Here is a 5704-nt window from a genome sequence, read left to right as displayed (position 1 = left end):
GATTTGTACGCCAAACTTTTAACATTCTTATAGAAATACAGTAAGAATTTATTTTTCACTTAATAAAACAAAAAAAAGTATGTTAATTATTAAAAATACTAATATAAAAAATGTCTACTAAATGATATAGACAACTAGACATAACGGAATTGTTTTCATATTATTATTAATTAATAGTTATTATTAGTAAGTTAAATACCGTGAAATAAATACTATGAGCACACAAAAATTCAATTATTAAATTAGTTATTATATATTTATGTATTTATATATAAATATATATAATTTAATTTATATTTAATAAGTATTTTATATTTTAATATATAATTTATATTAATTATTAATTTTAGTAGTTAAATTTTAATATGTTTTTAGTATAGTTGAAAAAAAAATCAATTTTTTTTGTGAGAAAAGGGGGGTTAACACCGATTTTTTTAAATAAATAAAATAAATTTTTTAATTATAAAAATATGTAATTTGTAACGTTTTTATCGATTTGAATTTTATGTCCTATCTCATTTATAGTATAAATGAAATAAAATTATGTGTATTTCGTTTACACTGTAAACGAGATAAGACACACTAATGTGAAATGTATATATTGTTTACAATATAAAAGAGATATACACAATGTTATAGTGTAAACGAGATACAGTACGACAAATTTTTAGTAGCTATAAAAGGAACTGCAACCATTTGTATTCTTCACAAACATTTCACTTCTTCTTCTCTTCCGTTTTTCTTCCAAAAATTAAGAAAAAATGTCTAGTAGTAGTGGATTTGCAGTTGTAAGTGTGTATCCTAAATGTCATATGAGAAACAGTGACACTAGGTGATATTTGAGTGTGATAATCCCATTCTGTTGTGCACTCGGCGAGTAAGTTCTTTGTCCGAGTTAAAGAGTCTGATATTGAGGAGCATTTGTGCTAGCAGAAGCAAAGAGGTTGGATATATGTTGCTAGCATCGATGGAAAATAGAGTTTCTTGGTTTCGTCTGTTTTGGCTTCATGGCGACAAGCATGTGTGCCTCATGTTTGACATCCATGGAAGAATCATGACGGAACAAGTGATAGAGCTTTCTATGGAGGTTTGTGACGTCAGCAGTGGTGGATCTGGCTACTCGAATTTCATATAGGATGATCCACCTCTTACACCACCACCGCTACACTGTGCTAGTCTAGTGGTAGACATGAACGTGGATGGTGAGGAATCCGATAAGGAATATGTTGCCGATAGCAATGATAGTTGTTCTTCTGAAGAAGATGCGGAGGAAGAGTTTCTACCAGAGACACCGGTTGACGCATCAGTTTGGTATCTTCTTCCTGTCCCTGATAAACCCCATATTGAGGGTTTATCTTGTATTGATTTTTGGAGATTTTAATACCTTTTACCCACATTTATTCAATGAATTAGCATGATTTTGTGATTGTCTCCTTATTTGTGCTTAAGTGTGAAAACATATTTTTTAAGACTTTAACTTGATGATTTTAATCTCCCTTTGATTCCACTAGATGCCTTGATGTGTTTATTAGTGATTTCAGATTGAAAGTCTAGTAATGGATCAAAGGAGTGAAGAGGAAAGCATGCAAAGTGGAGAAAATCCTGAAAAACCAAAGAGTTGAACTCGCCCATGGAAGCGCGCGCACCAGGCGCTTACGCACACCTTGCGAACTACCCCATGGACGTGTACGCGTGCTGTGCGCGTACGCGTCGGTGCTAGAATATGATTTTTTAATGAAAACGTGGCCAGCAAATTCAGAAGGATTGTGGGGGCCTAATCCCAACCAACTTTGGCACCAAAGATGCTATTTAAAGCCAAGGATTGAAGAGCAAAGGGATTCCAATCATTCACACACATTAGGATTAGTTTAGAGTTAGTTTTAGAAAGAGAAGCTCTCACTTCTCTCTAGGATTAGGATTAGGATTAGGTTTAGTTCTTAGATCTAGGTTTTCATTCACTCTTTCTTCTACTTCTACTCTTCAATTCTTGTTGTTACATTCATCATTCTTCTATTCTTTTGTTGTAATTTCCTTTATGTTGTTCTTGTACTTTGTTGTAGATCTACTATTGTTCCTTCCCTTTTCTTTCAATTCAATTCAAGGTAATTCATAATAAATGTGTTTCTTTGGTTTTCTATTGTTGATCTCTTGCTTTTGTAGTTGTAGATTCCCTTAATTCTTACAATTAATAATGTTTACCTTTATTGCCTCTTATGTGTTCGATAAAATGCCTCCTTTGGCTTTAGTATAGATTTTGTTCCTCTTGGTCTAGGTAGAGTAATTAGTGACTCTTGAGTTATCTAATTTCTTTGTTGATTGATAATTAGAAGTTGCTAATTGATTTGAATGCGTCTAAAGCCAGTCTTTCCTTTAGGAGTTTATTAGGACTTAAGGAATCAAACTGATTCATCCACTTGATTTTCCTCCATGGTTAGAGGTTAACTAAGTGGGAGTAATGGACAATTTGTTGTCACAATTGAGGAGGATCACTAGGATAGGACTTCTAGTTCTCATATCTTGCCAAGAGCTTTGTTAATTGTTAGTTTATTTTCTTTGCCATTTATATTTCTTGTCTAAAATCTCAAAAACCCCAAAATAACTCACAACCAATAACAAGACACTTTATTGTAATTCCTAGGGAGAATGACCCGAGGTTCCAATACTTTGGTTTCTAAATTTAGGGGTTTGTTTTAGTGACAAACAACTTTTGGTATGAAAGGATTATTGCTTGGTTTAGAAACTATACTTGCAACGAGAATTCATTTGTGAAATTCTAAACCATCAAAAATCTAATCATCAAAATGTGGCCGTTGCCAGAGAGTTGCAATGGTGTTACGTTATTGGTTATTGTACATATGTGAATAGTGTGAATATCTTACTTTTTTGCTTTGTTTGCTAGTTGTCGAATTTTATTTCTCTTGTTTTCTATTGGCTTTTGTTTTTATTTTCTCTTTTCATCATGAATTCTCACTTTGGGTATGAGTGTGATTACAATTATGTTGTAGGAGATGTGAATTTCAATGACAACATGCACCAAGGATGGGACAACCAAAGGTGGGAGGAGCCATATGCATATAATCAATCCTCATGGCAACAACTTCTACCAATGCACTATGAAGAAGAGCCATTCTATGATGCATACCAATCCAATGGCTATGGTGAATCTCCTTGTGACTTTCAAGAACCACCACCATATGCCTATGAGTCATATCCTCAACATAGCCCTCAACCGTACTCACAAGCCTCTTTTCACCAAATACCTCTATATGACCATGATCCTTACCTACAATGCCAACCTCCTTTTGAACCATATGAGCCATACATGGAACCATCCCAATATCACCACTTTCAAGAGCCAACTCCATACAATGACCAAGATGAACCACCTCTAATGCGTACAAATTTTTAACCATAAGATGAATTCTACCTTCCACCACAACCTCACATGGAAGAATATTCATTTCCATCGATCCAAGAGCCATGTGACCCCTATCATGATATCCAAGTATAATAAGAGTCAAGGGATCATCTCAAGGAAGCATTGGATCAATTTCAAGCAACCATGGAGCATGTTGTGCAACAAGTGGAAAAAGTGGAGAATGTTGAACCACCACACCCTAATTATGATGAACCACCTTCCTATTATGAACCCTTCCCCCAATATGATGAACCCTCCCATCCACCCCAACCTCTAATGGATGAAACCCTCGGTGTTCTTCTTCAAGGACAAGAGGAGATGACAAGGGATGTGCAACAATTTATGATCGCCTTGGATGAGGTGGTAAACCGGCTAGCATCCCAACTTTTGGACACTCAAGGAACTCCCATGGCTACATGTGGAGAATCTAAAGATGAGGTGGTAAACCGGCTAGCATCCCAACTTTTTGTCATATATTCCTTCACTTGAGTGGGTAAAACTCATTTCTATTAGCTTTATTGTCCCACTTGAGTATGGTTTGCTTGAAACGGATAGTCAACTTAGGATGATTTGTGGGACAAAGCGTAAGAGAAGAATGTTTAGTGGATGGCGTTGTAAATCAAGGCTCATTTTGGTTGATACTTCAAGGCTTAGATGCAAGGGTTGGGCTAGTGTTCAATTGAATGGGTCTAAAAGGAGAGTTTGGTATCACCTTGAGAATTCATCTTGCTTACCACCCGGATGGATTAATAATGATGATCAACTTCAAGATGGGTATGAAAATAAAGTGTGGGATCCCGGATTAGAAAAAAAGATCAACATTGGGAGCCCCAAGCTTGTGAAGAACTCCATCAACACTTGGCTCAATCCATGAAGAATGGAGCTTATTGGAGATCTAAGCATTGGTGGGAGTTTCAAGATAAATACAAGCACAAGCCACCTTGAGAGGAGCTCCCCGTAAGTCCAACTTAAGGACAATAAATAAAAGTGCTAGGTGGGAGACACCTCACCATGGTAAATTCTTTTCATTTTTCTCTTTTGTAAATATGGGTAGAACTAGTTTAATTTCATGTTTTGTTTAGTTAGTTGAGTAAATTTGGTAGTTTAGTATGTTAAATAAGGTTTTAGGGTGTTATGGTAGCTGTTTGGAGGTTTGGAATGCTTAGATTGGTGCAAAAACATAAAAAAATTTTGAAAAACAGAACACCATCCACGCGTACGCGCACTGTGCACGTACGCATGCATCTAGCGTTTTGGACCATCCACGCGAGCGCACCATGCATGCGCACGCGTGGATTGAGAAGTTCGTGCGCACGCGTGGATTGAGAAGTTCCACCTTCCAACCAAAAACCCGAGAGTTAGGCCTGCACTGTGCGGACATTGTGCCTTTGGCACAACCCCACTCGCGCGTACGCACACATGCCGCGTACGCGCCACTCTCGGAATAATCCATCGACGCGGACGCACGCTGTACGTGTACGCATCGAACCCATTACACCACCATCCGTGCGCAAGCGCCATGCACGCTTACGCGCGGATTTCTTTCCTTTACCACATTTTTTTTCTTCTCCTCTTTCCATTTCTTTTCTTGTCCTTTCTTCTTCCCTTCTTCTACCCCTCATCCAACCTTCCAAACACCCTGGATAACCATTTATTTTAGTTAGTTAATTAGTTAGTTAGTTAGTTGATTAGTTAGTTAGTTTAATTGTCATTTAGTTTTCTCTTTTTCATTGTAAGTGTTAGATTAATATTCTTGTTTACCATTAATTGCTGCTGAGTATTAAAAAAGGATATTTTCTTAACATCACTATGTTTATAATCCTTGTTGGATTCTATTGTTGAGGTTATATTTTGCTACTTGGTTTTAAGTTCTTCATGCTTACCTTTTGAGAATACCAAGTGATGAGAATTGCCTTCGAGCTTGCAACTCTTCTTGAATTACATGATTTGGCCACCATGTGATTTGAGCCTTATTCTGTGATTGGGCAACCTCTTGATGGGTGATGTTGTGCATATACCTTAATGCATTGTGTTCATGATTATATGCATCCATATATGTTTGACTTGAATGCTTTCATGCTTCTTTAACGCTTGTTTTATCTTACAAGTTCACTTAAAGCATCTCAAGCACACTAGGACAAGTGAAGTGTATACTTCTTTTGGTGACATAGCTTTTTATGCTAATGTGTGTTCTAAAAGGTGCCCAATTTGGAACTCACATACCTAATATTTCCTAATGTCACACTAATTCACTCACTCAATTCTAGTGATTTACCTCATTCCAAC

The sequence above is a fragment of the Arachis hypogaea genome, chromosome 6, assembly GCF_003086295.3.
Source record: "Arachis hypogaea cultivar Tifrunner chromosome 6, arahy.Tifrunner.gnm2.J5K5, whole genome shotgun sequence".
Classification (NCBI taxonomy): Eukaryota; Viridiplantae; Streptophyta; class Magnoliopsida; order Fabales; family Fabaceae; genus Arachis; species Arachis hypogaea.
Note: the sequence above shows the minus strand (reverse complement) of the source record.